Source organism: Dasypus novemcinctus, chromosome 11 (assembly GCF_030445035.2).
Source record: "Dasypus novemcinctus isolate mDasNov1 chromosome 11, mDasNov1.1.hap2, whole genome shotgun sequence".
Classification (NCBI taxonomy): domain Eukaryota; kingdom Metazoa; phylum Chordata; class Mammalia; order Cingulata; family Dasypodidae; genus Dasypus; species Dasypus novemcinctus.
The window spans coordinates 121211033-121229210 of record NC_080683.1 but is presented as its reverse complement, the minus strand read 5'-3'; positions in this window follow the sequence as shown (position 1 = coordinate 121229210).

The window sequence follows — 18178 nt, the reverse complement described above, 5'->3', positions numbered from 1 at the left end:
CTGAGTTGACAAGGGGTGGACTGTGATGGTTAGGCTATTGTGTCAACTTGGTCAGGTAATTGTGCTCAGTTGTTTGGTCAAGGAAGCACTGGCCTAAATGAAATAAAAGGGCAATTATGGACTTTAGTCACCATTGATTTTACTGCAGTGGTAAATCATAGATAGCTAATTATAATTACATCAATCAGGGAGATTGCCATCAGCAGTCAGTGACGCTCAACCCAATCAGTTGAATCCCTTAAAAGGGAAAGTGATTCCAGCATTGAGAGAGAATTTCCCAGGTCGTCTTTGGACAGCCAACATCACCCATAACTCATCAAGAATCTTTATTGGACTTTCATTGGAGCTCCTGGTTGTAGCCTGCCTGCAGAACCTAGACTTGTGGATCCCCACAGCTGTGTGAGAGACTCTGATGAAATCTCTTACTATTGACAGATATCCCTTTTTGATTCTGTTTCCCTAGAGAGCCCTGACTAATACATATGTATATGTGATTCTATACTAATATATATACATTAAGGAATGAACAAATAAATGAGGTAGGACAGCTTGCCCATACAGGAAAATTCCCAAAAAAATTTATGTAGATACTTCACTCTCAAGGAGGTGGAGCATAACTCCCCATTCCTTAGATACGATGCACATTTTGACTTCCTTCCAAAAGGTAGAGTATGGAAAAGTGGAAAAGGAGAATAAATTTAGAATGGAGAAACCTGATCTCAGACAAGTCATCAGGTCAGTGATATGTCACATTGGTAGGATGCACTCTTGATAGGTTATGGTGGTAATGGTGGCCTTTCTGTACATGGCCTTACTCCCCCAAATCTGTAATTCCTATCTAACCATGAAAACACACCAGGCAAATTCTATTAGTGAACATTTTACAAAACACCTGAGCAGTCCTCCTCAAAACCATCAAGGTCATCTGTAACAGTTTGGCATTATTTGTGAATTCCAAAAATACATATTGGATTATGTTTGTAAACTAATCTGCTCCTCTGGGCATATTAGATTGGATTGGATTCAGAGGTTTCACTTTTACTTGATTAAATAATGATTAAGGCTTTGATTGGGCCACATCAGTAGGGCATTGAGTTCCTGTCCACCCAGGGCAGGGGTGAAAAGGACATGGTAGAGCAGGAAGTTGGAGTTTTAATATTGGAGAGCCACAGGAAGTAAACACGCAGAGAAGCAGATACATGAACAAAGAGAGAAGTCTCCATTACAAACGGCTGAGGCCCTGGGTAGAGAGACAAGCCATTTGCCTGACAGTTTACAGCTGGCCTTGTGGAGAGAGAAGAGTAGCTGAGCCTGGATAGAAATGAACCCCAGGAAGATAGGAGCCCAGGAAGCCTGAACCCTGGCAGCCATCAGCAGCCATCTTGCTCCAACATGTGGCAACAGACTTTGGTGAGGGAAGTAACTTATGTTTTATGGCCTTGTGACTGTAAGCTTCTACCCCAAATAAACACCCTTTATAAAAGCCAACAGATTTTAGGTATTTTGCATCAGCATCTGTATTAGTCAGCCAAAGGGGTGCTGATGTAAAATACCAGAAATCTGTAGGCTGTTATAAAGGGTATTTATTTGGGTAGGAGCTTACAGATGCCAGGCCATAAAGCATAAGTTATTTCCCTTACTGAAGTCTATTGCCATATGTTGAAGCAAGATGGCTGGTGACATCTGCCAGGATTCAGGCTTCCTGGATTCTTCTCTTCCCAGGTCTTGCTTTTCTCTGGGCTCAGGATTCTTCTCCTCCTAGGGCTTGCTTCTCTTTCCTCTGTGTGCTTACTTCCCAGGGCTCCAGCTTAAGACTTCAGCATCAAACTCCAGCATCAAAAACCCCACCATCAAAAGTTCCACTCTGTCCTTTGACATGTCTTTGATCTGTGAGTCCCCACCCACCAAGGGGCAGGGACTCAACACCCTACTGATATGACTGAATCAAAGCCCTAATCATAATTTAATCATGCCTAGTTACAGACTAGTTTACAAACATAATCCACTATCTATTTTTGGAATTCATAACTATAAAACTGCTACAACACCCCTTTGGCTAAAACAAAGAAAGTCTGAGAATCTCACAGCCAACAGGAGCCTAAGGAGACATGACGACTACACGTCATGTGGCACCCTGGATGGGACCTGGGACAGAAAAAGAACACTAGGTAAAACTAAGGGATAGTAGTTAATAATGTTGTATCAATATTTTTCATTACCTGTAACAAATGTACAACACTAATACAAGATAATAGTAATGTTAGAAATTGGTGTCAAGTGTATGGGACCTCCCTGCACTGTCTACTCAAATTTTCTGCACCTCTAAAACTGTACTAAATATAGACCATTATAAAAAATGTACACACATATATTATCTATTTATATTACATATATGCACATACATATATAGATATCAAAAAGAACATGTATGACTATGGAAGGTTTGCTTCACAGGAGATCCGCTAATATGCTAAGGTGCTACGTCCCAGTTAACTATCTCCCCATTTTATTCTGCACCTGTGTGGGAACCAAAGTTGATTAATTTGATTAACTACACCAGATATAATCATTTTAAAGATGTAAGAATATGTATATAAGATGTATTTTGTTTATAAATATAATTTTTGTCTCGTAAAAATTCTCATTCTGCTAGAACGTGAAGTAATATTGGATGATGTGCAGTAATTTGTAAAAATATGGAAGAAGAGAGTTTTGTATATAATGAGTTTAGACTAAAGAAGCAATATTTAATATGAACACAAAAATAATCATTAAGAACTCTAGCTTTTTCAAAAGAATATAAATTTTATTAGTTATTCAAGACAATGAAAAGGGCACAAAAATAACAGGCTTTCAGATGGAAGTATTTGGGGGCACTTAAGACTTGTGATCTTGTTGTGGAATTTGAGAGAAGTTCAATTATAGAGAGAGTATAGAGAGGCCAGGACTCAGGAATGATTTTGAGAAGGAAAAATGGTTTATTGACGGCCGGCCGGACTCGGGAGCTTTCTGTTTGAATCCCGAGCCCCGAACAAGATTTTCAAACGTCTTTTATACAGAGAGGAAAGGCCAAATGGTCCCTTTGTTTCAGTTCTCAATAGGCTTCAATTAGCATATATCTCTTCCACATCTTAGGTAAGCTTTTAGCATGGACTCCAGATATTCTAGATAAGCTTTTAGCATATTTACTTTTTGCATTTCCCCTAAATACTTAAAGTTTATAGCCCTTGCATTGTTAAACATTTCCTGGGACTGGAGCCGCTGCCACTGTCCCTAAGGGCAGGACTGCAGCCTTTTACCGTTCCACACCCACAAGTCAAACAACTTAGTTATCTCTGAAGAGACAAAGAGCCTTCCACCCATAGCCCACATCAATCTCTCTTGTATTTTCTTTTCTCTTTTTTTTTTTTTACTATTAATATTCAGGGAATGGCCAAATGCATACAGCTTCATGAGTTTAAGCTGATGTTGCCACAGAAGACATTCCCAGGCTATTAACCAAGTCAGGATTTCCATGGCGTTTTCCATGCAGTAGCTGGCCAGTCCGTGAGCGTAGACATGACACCAATCTAATCAGAACAAGAATGAATTCCCTAGGATTGAATGAAACTCTTTAATTTCTGTTCTTTGTTTTTTTCTGTTCTGTTTTTTTTAATGAACATAAGAGAAACACCCCTTTCTTTTCTTCTTTAGGATCACTAAACATCAAATCAACAGACTCTTTTGTATAACCTGCAATAAAACAACATCTATATGGTTTCTGGTTCAAATTGACCTTACAGAATTCAGAAAATATGGATATTAAAAATTCTGAAGTATGAGCTAATAAATCAATAGGAAAATAATAAGAATAATGATTCAGTCGAGAGTAGAAATAGACATAGATAAATAGTAGATTGTTGGATTGATTCACTTCACCTACAAATTACTCAGTACTGTAATTTAATATGGGACAAATACTCTTACTAGTTCTCCCTGCTATTCAACTGTGTGGTCATTTAAGTTCATTAAGAAAACATCTTTCAGACAAAGACTGCACTTTATTTGTGGATTTGAGGCCTAAAAATGTTCTCCTACGTATTACATGTTCTACAGTTAATGGAAGCCCGTCCTCATCGGTCTTAATGAATGCTCCTTCCTCACTGGTCAAGAACTTTCAAATATGTTAGATTTTAAAAATAAATAATAAAGGAATGCCCCTAAATTAATAGGCCCTGCAGATAAATGCAGTAGAGATGAATCATATTGTTCTGTTTCTAGCCTTGAAGTATTCAAGATGAGTTTAGAAGAGCCATGCAAACTGTTTTTGGCACCTAAAAGCAATCAAGTTGCAATTCTAGGTACTCTATAAGTACTTCCAGACAGATGTTAACTCTCACGCTGTAGTTCCATTAAATGACATATGCTCTTATTAACTGTACAGAGATTTTTATGTATTTATCAATGTGTGCTGCAGCGTCTATGGAAAATAAAACAGCCAGAAACACAAAGCATCAAATTAATGACACGGAAACATAAGATAGCTAAATAAAACTGAGTGGTCAAATCATGCTTTAGGGGAGGAACTTGTCTTGAAGGAGGGAAAGAAACCACAAAGTGATATTATGTTGACACCTTAGCTGGTATGCATAGATGTAACATCTCCCTGACAAAAGTAAAAGCAATCAATAAAATTAGCATTTCCTCCTGAGATAGACTACACTGAAAACAGAAACTAAACAAATAAAAGTAGAGTTTTACTACACTTGTAAAAATAGAACAGAAGAACCCAGATTTGTGCCACCTAATGGTAAAAAATTCTTCCTGGTATCTTCTGAAACAGTACCAACTCTCTAATGCTTCTGTTTTAGTTTGTCAAAGGGCTGTCAATGAAAAGTATCAGAAATGCACTGGCTTTTATAAAAAGTGTTCATTTGGGGTAAAAACTTACAGTACCAAGGCTGTGAAAAGTCCAATTTGAGGCACCATAAGAGGTGTTTTCTCACCCAAGTCAGCTGTTATGTCTTGAAGGAAGATGGAGGGCGATCTCTGCCTGGTCTTTGCCTTCCCCTCCAGGCTGTACCATCTCCAGGACAACCAGGCATAGGGCTTGCCTCTTGCCTCTTACCAGCTTTCTTCTCTCAGGATCAGCTGCTTTGCTTGCTTCCTAATTTCAGGTGTAAGCTATCAGGTAAACGGCTCATCTGTGTGTGGGGGGGGACGGGTAGGGGGCTCAAGTGCTTGAACCTTTCCTTTCTGTCACATGGCAGGATCAAAAATGGCAGAGCTCTTTTCCAGTGTGTCTCTGTTTTTTGTCAGACCCAGCAAGAGGCAGAGGCTCAACCTGCATCATACCTCACTGACGTAGTCCAGTTGAAAAGGTCTCACGCCCACAGGAGTGGACCAGCCCACACACACGATCTTTCTCTTTTTGTGATTCATAAATTAATTTCACACTGCCACAGCTTCCTTCCCTCTTACTTTTCCAGGATCTTTTTTAGTCATGTGAAATACTCTGTCTTCACTCTTTAATGCTCCCAGTGTACCTTGTGCATAACTTTGTAAAGGGTCATCATTTTGATGTCAGCTCTTCAGCTTATCTGTCTCCCTCACTCAGTAATAATCTTCATGGAGATCATACCTTATATTCTCTATTATAACAGATCATCTTTATTGTTCTCTGTGTCCTGAGTGGATGGTTTTATTTAGGTCTTTGATAAGAACAGGTTAAATCAAATTGTCTATTTTTAGCTTTTTTCTTTTTTTACTTTGATAATTTTTTCCTCAATATTTATGTTTTCTAGCTTATCTTTATTTTTCATCCATGACTTAAGGAAGCTCATTGTGAATTTCAAATACATATTGTATGCAGAGTGTTTTTATATATACTTTTCCTAACTTGCTTTAACTAAACATTGAAGATGTTTAAAAAACATATATACATACTCATAGGATGGATTCTGTCACTGGTAATAAATGGATACTTTTAATCCAGTTGAAAACATGATTGCACATCAAACCAAGTTTTACCAACAAGAATACAAATTTCTCTCTCTGTATATAGATAGGAAGAACACTGGAATTTTATTTGACTTAAGTTGCTTAAGCTTGAATACATTTAATTATGCATCTGCAGTTTAATTATCACCAAGAAGTTAACAAAAGCATAATTGGGAAATGAATGCTAGGATAATCTGATAAATCTTCATGGGGCAGAGTCCAAGATGCATGCTTAAAGATGGCACAGACTGAATTAAAGCAACAACAAAAACCTTCAGGTGGCTGCTGAGAAGTTGTTCTCTTCTAAAACCAGTGCTATAGAAGAGTGCTACTGTAAGTGTATAAAAATAATTTTCAATCCACTCTACAACAGTGAATTATTCACACAATTCTGTCTTTGTTTGCCAAACTGCTATAAGAAAATACCACATAGTGGTTGGTTTAAACAACAGAAATTTATTGGTTCACATTTTTGGAGGCTAGAAATCTCAAATCAAGGTATCAGCAGAATGTGATCTCTCCAAAGTCTGGAGTATTTGTGGGTTGCTGGAAATCAAGCTGTCTTCCTCAAATGGCACTCTCTTTATTTCTGGCTCCCCCAAGACCTGTACTGAATGTGCCTGAATTTCCTCTGCTTATAAGGACTTTCATCAGACTAGATTAAGGCCTACCCTGATGCAATTTGGCCTCATCTTAATAGCATCTCTGAAGATTCTATTTAAAAATGAGTCCATACCAGAAGAGCCAAGTGTTGGAACTTGAAAATCTCATTTATTAATAGAAATGAATTAACACCCACAGACTAGAGCTTAGGACTTGAACATGTCTTAGGGGGCACATGATTCAATCCCCAATAGTCTACACTTTGGACCCCAAAAAGACATGTTCTTCCCACATGGCAAATATTTTCACCCCATTTACAATATCCCAAAAGACTTAAGCCATTTCAGTAACAACTCTAAATCCAAAATCTCATCAAAATCAGTTATAGGTATTGTTGGTGATTGAATCATGCTACCCACAAAAGGCAAAAACCCTTCTCTTCTGGGTCAGTTTCTTGTTTCTGTGACTTCTGTCTCTGTATTCATTCCATTTATAAAGGAATTCAGTAAGAGGGTGAAGATCTATCCTCAATGAGGTGGGTCATACCTTAACTGAAGTAGCTTATCAATAGGTTTTACTTAACAATAGGTTGACGCCCCTAAGGATGCATTAAATTTAAGAACATGTTTTTTTGGGATACCTACAACTTCAAACCACCACACCTGGAGAACAAGACTCCACATGCGGGTTTAACCAAACAACTATTTGCTTCATAAGGCATGGCTGAACGCGGATCCAGGCAGCCATTTCAGTGGAAGTCAGGATTGGAAATGCAGTTATCCAGGAAGGATCTGTGGAAAGTTCTGTTGTCTCATGGTTTGGATTTGCTTGAACTGATGCAAAGCTGACAAGGATTTTGCAAAATTTGAATGACCAGAACCCTGCCAGCCATGATTGAAGGGACAGAGAAAGGATGAATTGAAGGAATAAGGACTTCTAGGGCAGAGCCATGAAGCTGAAGTCTGGATCTTAGCCATCACTTCTGGCCAAGAAAATGGATTCAGCCACATGTGCGGAAAGGGTGGGTTTGCCTCAGAGATTGGAGGGGGTGGGATTTGTGCCCCCTTGTTCAGGGAGAGTGCTGACATCCCAAAGCTCAGAGAGGGTTGGGCCGACACCCCAGTGATTGGAGTACTGTGACCCTGCACAAACACTTGGAGATGGTGGACTCCCAGTCTCTCAGGCTGGGAGGACAAAGAATCAAGCCACAGATGGCTCTCAGATCTTGAGATCTAATGCTGTTTGCCAAGCTGGGTTTGGACTTGTTTGGAACCCATGACTCCTCTCTTCCTCCCAAATTCTTCCTTTTGGAATGGGAATGTTTTTGCTGTGTCTGTCCAACTATTGTATATTGGAAGCAGACAACTCATTTTCTAGGTTTCACAGGTTCAAGAGATAGAGGAGTTTTGTCACAGGACAGACCATATCCATAACTGATTTTGATGAGACTTTGTATTTAGCATTGTTACTGAAATGCCTTAAGGTTTGTAGAAGGTTGTGATGGAATGAGTGTAATTTGCATGTGGGAAGAACATGTCTTTTGTGGGTCTGGAGGGCAGAGTATTGGGGATAGAATCATGTCCTCCACAAAAGGCATGTTCAAGTCTCATCCCCTGGTTCTGTGGGTATGAACCCATTTGTAAATAAGACCTTGAAGATGTTATTAAATAAGCTGTGCCCAACTGAGTGAAGGTGGGCCTTAATTCAATAAGCCCACAGTCCTTATAAGCAAAGGAAATTGAAGATGGAATGGGGAGCATGGGGAGCAGCCAGGACCTGGAAGTCCACAGAGCTTGGAGGGGAAAGGTGAAGGTGATCCTGTGCATTGCCATGTGGCAGAAAAACCAAGGAACCCTAGAGATTGCTGGTCCAGCAGAAGATACCAACCACAGGAAGAAGCTAGCCTTCTATCTTCTGAAATCATGAGTGAGTAAATTCTTATTGTTAAGCTGACCCATTGCATGGCGTTTGTTTTAGCCAGGAAACTAAAACAGGGTATTTCAGCTAAGCCCTCATGCAGAACCCTGTTCTCTGGGAACTCCCCTCCTGAAAACCCAGGGAGAGCCCTGACAGAGTTGCTTCTGGCCCTAGTCTCAGAGTATTTTGAGATCATTAAGCACTTGTTCCTCCTTGCTTAACAGTTCAGTCCTCAGTTTATCTCTCACCTCTTGCATTTTACAATAAGCAGCAAGAAAAACCAGTCCACACTTGCCACATTTTCCTTGGAAATCTCCTCAACTAATTATCCCACTTCATAGTTTATAACTTCTACCTTCCTTCCAACATCAGAACACAATTTCTCTAAGTTTTCTGTAACTTTATAACAATGATCACATTTCCTTCAGTTTCCAAGAACACATTCGTCATTTCTTTCTAAGGCCTCACAGGAAGCACTTTACCTCATTTCTACCAATATTCTGTTCATGGTGATGTATGTATTCTCTAAGATGGTAGACATTTTCTCTATTGCTCTCCTCACTTGTTTTGAGTCCTCACTAGAATCACCTTTAAGGTACATGTATATACAAAAATCTCTTCAAATCAATCTAAGCCTTTTCTCTCAAGCAGTCTACAGTTGTAGACTCTCTGTTTCTTGGGATTGTCATCCATCATCCTCTCCTTGTTAGTTGTCCTGGATGAGTCCAATGGATGGGAGAGTAAGTGTTGTAACTCTGTTGAGATTCAGAGCCCAGATGGCACATGGAAAGCCCAATGATTTAAATCTCTTGGACATATACCTTTCAACTCTAATACTAACAATAGGTTCATATAGAAGGGGCAGAAGAGCCATGTGCAGGGAAACCACAACTGAGTCCAAGTCTGTCACACTTTGGAGCATAAATTCCAAAGTAGGGTCTACTGGCAGGGCACCGAACTCCTGATTTATCATTCCTGCCTGGATGTCTCCAGAGCCCTAAGGAGCCCTGCTATTTGAGTTAGTACTTACTTTAGCAGTCAATGAGATCCTGCTGAGAAGTGCATAAGTTCTGGAATGACTTCCCAACTCACTTTGAAGTCTCTTAGCCGCATAAACTCAATTTGTATTTACCTTTTCCCTAACCAAAAGAATATCTAATTCCCATCCTGGGGAGCTCTGCCACATTCTCTAATGTAAGAGCAAGAATCCCCTGAGAACAGGGGCAGTGACTAGTGAAGGAGGATGGTCATGTGATGAGGACTTGATATTGATGACTGTACTTATGGACCTTTACTTTTGAAATTGAAACTTAGCCTAGTATTATAGAGTTCCTAAGAGTTACTTCCTGAGAGCCTCCTTGTTGCTCAAATGTGACCTCAGCATATAAATGTATTACCTCCTCCCCAAGGTGGGACATGACTCCCAGGGATGAGACTCCATGGTACCAAAGGATTGCTACCAAGCACCAACTAGCAATGCAACTGGAAAAGACCCTTATGAGATTTTTTTTTATGAGAACGTGATTGGCTCACAGGACAGTGGAGACTGGCAGAAATCCAGAGAGCAGGCTACAAAGTAGAAACTCTATTAAGGTGTGGCTGAAATCTTTAGCTCTCATTCCCCAGGGGATTCTAGCTGACGAGGAAATTCTGGCAAGAGCCAATGATGAAGTTGAGTCTAAATTTCATTTCTGACTTCTGAAGTCCCCAGTTCTGGCTTTTAAGATCTCCAGCTGAATGAGTGACTGAATTCCCCATATTGTTGAGGGTAATCTGTTCTGTTGATCCTAGATGCAACCAAATGATTATAGATGCACATCCTCCCTTGAAATACCCTCTCATTAATGAAAGGATACTACTTGACCAAACAACTCAACACCCACTGTAATACAGCTAAGTTAATACCTGAAATTCGCAATCACAAATTTCTCAAAAAAAAAAAAAAGGATTCATGGGAAATTTAAATTAATGCATACATTTAGGTTCCTGTAGTTTTAGTCTCACCATTTACAAATTTCACTCTAGAAAAATATTGTAGCATAAGAGTCAAAGAATGCTTTTAGGTTTCTCTGTGATGAGTGCCTTTATTCATTATTACAATGATTCACTACATAATACTTAGGCTGTCTAAAATTTTACAAAGCTTGGAAATAATTTGCTCATTTGTATGCTCAATAAGCATTTGTACATCTTACATTCTACTTAATAAACTCCCATGAGTGTTTATCCAGACTCTTTGGATAATTCTCTTGAAAAGGTCAGTGAAGAAAAGTGTGTAATGAAACAATGGATTTGGGATTCTTGAAATTTAAGTTTGGAGAAATAAGTGCTGAAGTGTTATAACTCAAATTCAAGAAAATAGGTTGACTTGAGCTCTGAACTATTTGAACACTTAACTTCTTTTTTTAATAAAAATAGACCTGATAGTCTAAGAAAAGAAGCTCATCATAGCACAAAAATAATGAGGCAGATCATTTATTTCAATTCTCTGCATCACTGGTCCCATCTGTGGCTGTCATAGTCTGTATTAGAGTGTTTTAACTCTTTGCCAGACTTTTGACTCTGCAGCTTTTCAAGGTGAATCATGATACTTATATGAGAAAAAATGTCACACTGCCACATCACTATGGGTGTCAAAAGCGTCATTTGAATTAAAAATACATTTAAACAGACAGTATCTATTTTCAAATCTCTTTTCACCTCTCTTGCTGCCAGTTCAATTTCATGGGAGTTGGAGAGCCTCTGCAGCTGGTAAAATGCCTAATCCCTGATGATTTCTCATGAGAATTAGAACGGGCCCATAACAAAATTAAGAAGTCGGCAAAGCTTGTGATTGGTCACTTATCCTGCTCTTTCTGGATTCTTTCCTTGCTTTATCCTCAGAAGTATTGTCCTTGACTTTCCTATTTTGGAAACTGGTGGAAAAACAAAGGGAAGGATTCTATGATGGAACACCATCCAATGGCAAATGATTTCTGGGAAAATAATCAGCATGTTGAACACATAGTAAATATATCTATTATGACATGGCAAATTTGGAATAACTAAGAAGCAATTAAGTTCACCTAAATGCCAATAAGCCTAAAGGCAGATACCATGAATGAAGGTGGCTTATAACATAAACATTTAAATTCATATTTATCAGTTACACTTTATTTATGATATCATAGTTTTGTTTCACTTCTGTTTGAAATTCTATGTTCATTTAAAAGACTATTTTATCAAAATTTCAACGTTTATTTATTAAATATCTAGGACTTGCTTCATTTTTTTTCTTGAGTTATTTTTATGTGTGCTATTAAATCTAAGCTGAATATTGCATCCTTAATGTATTACCACTCAAATTATTTTCTTAGACTATAACCTATAACCTGAAGGTTAGATTACTAGATAACCACATTACTAGAATAAGTTATATGGCCATTTTCCATGCAAGTTATCTATTAAAGTTGCTAATCTAATTTTTGTGATTTTTTTGTTCACTGAGTCAGACAATTTGAGTAAATAAATAAACCTTTAAAAATTTCCAAGAAAGTAATTTATGTCTTCTCTCCCCACTCTACATTAATCTTAACTTTTCTTTTATCAAGTTTAGAGGCACAGAATTTCTACCACAAGGGCAGCTTATCTACAAAGATCACAGGCATCTTTGACAGAGAATTTTCCAAAAGCACAAAATAAAATATCAGTAAGTGGAGTCCATCCTCCATACCATTTGTAAAAATGTTCCTAACTCTCCTCATAACTTAGTGCAGGAGTTTTTAACAAGGGGTCCATGAGTTGAATTAAAATTAAAAAAAAAAAACATTATTCTTGAGGGGATGTGTTGGTATGGTGTGATACATTTATTAAATAATACACAGGATAGTGTGGCCTTAGTAAGGGATCTGTGATTTTCACCTGATTGGCAAAAGGGTATGTGGAACAAAAAAGGTTAAGAACCCTGACTTAAGGAAATAGATGTGGCTCAACCAATTGGGCTCCTACCTACCCTATAGGAGGTCCAGGGTTTGATGCCCAGGGCCTCCTGGTGAGGATAAGCTGGCCCATCTGGAGTGCCGACCCGTGAGGGAATGCTGCCCCGTGCAGGAGTGCCACCCTGCATGGAAATGCCACCCTGCATGGGAAAGCCACTCTGTGCAGGAGTGCTGGCAAATGTGGAAAGCTGGTGCAGCAAGATGACACAACAGGAGACACAGAGGAGAGAAAATAAGACATAGCAGAACATGGAGCTAAGCTAGCACAAGAGAGTAATCACCTCTCTCCCACTCTGGAAGGTCCCAGGATCAGTTTCCAGAGCCACCTAATGAGAACATAAGCAGACACAGAAGAACACACAGTGAATGGACACAGAGAGCAGACAACAGGGTGAATTGGGGGGCGGGGTAAATAAAAATAAATCCTTAAAAGAAAAAAAGAACCCCTGATTGAATGCCATTTTCTCTATTCCCATAACAACTACCCAGCTTTAGAACACTCCGCAGCAAATGATCCCTGTTATTTTTCTCTTTTAAGTTGCTTTGTTAACCTTCACATTCTAAGAAGTTATCCTTCATGCAGAAGTTTTCAATTTTTTGTCAAATGTATTAAAGATCTGTGTGTGTGTGTGTGTGTGTGTATGTGTATTTTGCTGGATGGAAGCATTTTTTCCACTATGTTAAATATGTATGTACATTCTCTCTCTTCTTCTTCTTCTTTCTCTTTTACATATTATCTTTACCTAGAATTTATAAGGCTTATAGTATAGGTGGAGATTTATCTAGATATTTTTCCCTTCTACTCCTCCAACGAACAAATTCCTAGTTGATCACACAAAACCATTCTTAAATTGTTGCATTTCTTTTTTACTAGTTCTTCCCCTCAAAATGAAATTGGCTTCCTTTTCCTTTTTCTAATTATAAACTCACTAAATGCTCTTATGGAAATTTTAAATAGGGAAAATAAATATAAACACATCTCTCACAGAGCCCCACTGCCCTCCTGGAGCTGCAGAGGCAGTGGGGAGAATGGATTACTCCAACAACTTCTGCATGCAGGACCCGGTCGAGGGGGCTAGCGTGCTGCCACAGCCTTCTCAAGGATGGCCCCGAATTTGTGATTGCTCATTTAACCTTTTTCCTTTAATAGGACTATAGCCTGGTTCCAATATTTTATGATAAATTACACTCTATAGAGGTTCTACAAATTTTCTCCTTTGCCTACATTTAAGAATGATTTTTATCCCCAGAACTATAGTTAGCAGTATATCTTCAAACTTAGTTTTAAATTTGATAGATAAAATATAACTTTTCTTCATTTCTCTCATTTTGAATACTGTTTATGGTTTTTCACACAGGAGCCAATTGAATGTCTATTTTGCATGCCCATTTTCTTTTTTTCTTTAATTTATTGAAATACACCACCCACACACAAACATACATAAACAATAAATGTATAGAAATAGTTGTGAACTTACAAAACAAACATATATAACATCATACAGGACTCTCATAACTCACCCTACCCCCAACACCTTACATTGTTGTTAAACCTTTTTAACTAATGATTAAAGAGCATTGTCGAAGCATTACTACTAACCAAAGTATTTTCCTCCAACCTTCCCTATTATTATCTTTGTGTCATTATATATGAACATACATAAACAATTAAGTGTATAATAAAAGTTGTGAACCTACACAGCAAACATACGTAACGTCATACAGAGGTCCCATACACCAACCCTCTACCAACACCTTGCATTGTGAGATGTTTGTTACAAATTACAAAAGAATATTGTCAAAATATTACTACTAATTATAGTCCTTATGTTACATTTGGTGTGTTTTCCCCCCAACACACCTTATTATTGTTTTTTAAATATATTTTTTATAACAGAAGTTGTAAACTTATAATGCAGAATTCCCAAGCAACACCCTCCTATCAACACACCACACTGAGGTGGAATATTTGTTATAGATAGAATAATATGATCTGATTGTTACCATGTCCATAGTATAATTTGACTCACGTTTTCCATACTACCCTATTATCAACACAGTACCTCTTTGGCATAGATGCAAGAATATTATATTATTACTGCTAACCACAGTCCATAGGTCATTCCAGTTGTATTTTTCCCATGTATTCCCAACACCCTGCAGTAGTGATATACATTTGCTCTAGCTCACAAAGGACACTCTTGCATCTGTACCATCAACCACAATTCTCATCCACCTCTTGGTTTACTGTGCTATTCAGTTCCTAGATTGTTTTCTAGCATTTTGTCAGGTGGCATTTATATCCCTAGACTACCATTTTCAGCCACATCCCTATTTATAAACTAGCTATTCCTATTTTTACCATCCATTCCATACATTTCCACACTTTTACAGTAAAGCTAATTAAAACTTTTACATACATTAAACATCAGTAGTCCATCTCAATCCTTCTCTTGTCTCCATTAAGAATCCACCACCTACCACCAGGTCTTGAAGATATTTTCTTACAATTTTTTGTAGAAGTTTTATGATTCTTGCTTTTATTTTTAGGTTTTTGATCCATTTTGAGTTAATTTTTGGATAAGGTCTGAAATAGAAGTCCTCTTTCCTTCTTTTGGCTATAGATATCCAATTCTTTCAGCACCATTTTGCTGAATAGACTGTTCTGCCTGAACTGTGTGGGTTTGACAGGCTAGTCAAAAATCACTTGACCATTCATGTGGGAGTCTATTTCTGAGCCATCAGTTTGGTTCCATTGGTCTATGGGTCTGTCTTTATGCCAGTACCATGCTGTTTTTACCACTATAGCTTAGTAGTATGATTTAAAGTCCGAAGATGAGGGTTTGCTTTTCCTTTTATGATATTTCTGGCTATTCAGGGCCCCTTACCCTTCCAAATAAATTTGCTAATTGTGTTTTCAAAAATTTTTTAAAATGCTGGTGGAATTTTTATCAGGGTTGCATTGAATCTGTATATCAATTTGAGTAGAATTGACTTTTTTTCATTTTTTAAAAATTGAAGTATATCATTCTTACATGAACACACATAGACAATAAGTATATAGTAAAGATTGTGAACTTACAAAATAACCATACATAACATCACACAGGGGTATCACACATCACCCCTCCACCAACTCTTTACATTGGTATGAAACATTTGTTACCAACTATGCAAGAGCATTGTCACAATATTACTACCAACTATATTCCTTATCTTACATTTGGTGTATTTTTCCCCCAACCCATACTATTTTTTAATGTATTTTTTGTTACAAATATTGTGAACTTGCAAAGCAATCATACAGATGTATAGATTTCCCATACAACTCCACACTCTGGTGGAATATTTGTTACAGATTATGAGATAATATTATCAGACTATTACCACCAATCATGGTCCATAGCATACATTTGGCACACTTTTTCCATACACCTCTATTATCAACACAGTATAGCTTGACATTAATGCAAGAATATTATAGTTAACCACAGTCTATAGGTCACACCAATTGTAGTTTTCCCGTGTTTCTCCATATTCCCATCACCCTGCATTAGTGATGTACATTTGCTCTAGCTCACAGGACTCTCTCGCATTTGTCACTTAACCACAATTCTCAACCACCTCTGGGTTCACTGTATTATTCAGTCCCTAGATTATTCTTTAGCTTACTTTCTATTGACATTTACTTCTGCAGACTACCTTTTTCAGTCACAATCCCATTTATAAACCAGTTGTTACTCACTGTAATGTTATTATCAATTCTATCTCCACACTTTTACAGTCAAGTTAATTAAAACTTCAAGGTACATAAAAGCATTCATAGTTCTTCTCCATCCCTCCTCTTATCTCCTTATCACCTATACTCTAGATTTTAATTCCATGTGTTTATTATTTGTATTTAGTTCATATTAATGAGACCACACAATATTTGTCCTTTTGTGTCTGGCTTACTTCGCTTAGTAAAATATCTTCAAGGCTCATCCATGTTACCACGTATGTCCCAATTTCATTTCTTCTTATTGCAGCATAGTATTCTATTGTATATATATACCACATAGTGTTTATCCATTCACTGGTGGATGGACACTTGGGTTGTTTCCATCTTTTGGCAATTGTGAACAAGGCCACTATGAACATTGTTGTGCAGATGTCTGTTTGTGTCCTAGTTTTTAGTTCTTTTGGATGTATTCCTAGTAGAGGAATTGCTGGATCATATGGCAGTTCTATATTTAGCTTCCTGAAGAACTGCCAAACTGTCTTCCACAGAGGCTGCTCCACCTTACATTCCCACCAACTGCGAGAATTGACATCTTACTGATATTTAGTCTTACAATCCATGAGCATGGAATGTTTTTCCAGTTATTTAGAAAATACATCAGACCACTGTCTTCTTGCCTTCATGGTTTCTGGTGCGAAATCAGCTCTTAATCTTATTGGATATCCTTTATATGTTATACATTGCTTTTCTCTTGCTGTTCTCAGAATTTTCTCTTTGTCTTTGGTATTTGACATTCTGATTAGTATGTGTCACGGAGTAGGTCTATTTGGATTTTTTCAGATGGGAGTCCATTGTGCTTCTTGGATATGGATATCTTTGTTCTTCAATAGGGTTGGGAAATTTTCTAACATTATATCTTTACATATTCTTTCTGCACCTTTTCCCTTCTTTTCTCTTTCTGGGACACCATGACACATATGTTTGCACATCTCTGGTTGTTGTTAAGTTCCCTGAGACCTTGTTCAATTTTTTCCATTCTTTTCTTCATCTGTTCTTTTGTATGTTCACTTTCAGAGGTCACTTTTTCAAGCTCACCATTCCTTTCTTCTGCCTCCTCAAATCTGCTACTATATGATTCCATTGTTTTTTAAATTTCATTCATTGTGCCTTTCATTCCCATAAGATCTGCTATTTCTCTATACTTGCTTTCAAATTCTCCTTTGTGTTCCTCCAGTGTCATCTTAATATCCTTAATCTCTTTAGCCATCTCATTAAATTTATTAAGGAGATTTGTTTGAACACCTATGATTAGTTGTCTCAACTCCTTTATGTCATCTGGAGGCTTATCTTGTTCCTTTAACTGGACCATAGCTTCCTGTTTCTTGGTGGATTTTAATTTTTGGTTGGAGTCTTGGCATCTGGCTTACTAGAGTATTTTTTCTGGGTGCAGTTTTTCTCTTATTTAGGGTTTCCTGCCCTTTCTCCCTTGCTGGTTGTGCAGTAGGAGCCAAGGATGTAACTGGTGCTATAAACTGTGGAGGCTCAAGCTGCCTTCATTGACCCAGGGACCAATGAAGCTTCTCCCAACTTTCTCCTTTCCCAGAGGTAGGGACAGAGTCACAGTTGTGTGGAATAATCCAAGTCATGCAGGCCTAGACTATAGTTGCCCAGAGAGACTGATGAAGCTTCACGCCCCTTTCTCCCCTGCCTGGGGCATGGATGGAGCTGCAGTTGTGGGCAGCAATCTATGCAGTGCTGGTATAAGATGACTGCAGTTGCCCAGGAGACTTCTGATTATTCAGTTTGTGCCAGTCAAAGGTACCCTCACTTACCTGGAGAGACTGGTGCTGTGCCAGCCAGCCTCTTCCCTGCCAGAGCCTAGGCCAAGGCTGCAGGCTGATCTGGGTGAAAGAAACTGATTCTTATTGTCACTGTGATTTTCGGTCCTGGCTTCCTCTCGGGCTGGGGGCAGAGTCAAAAT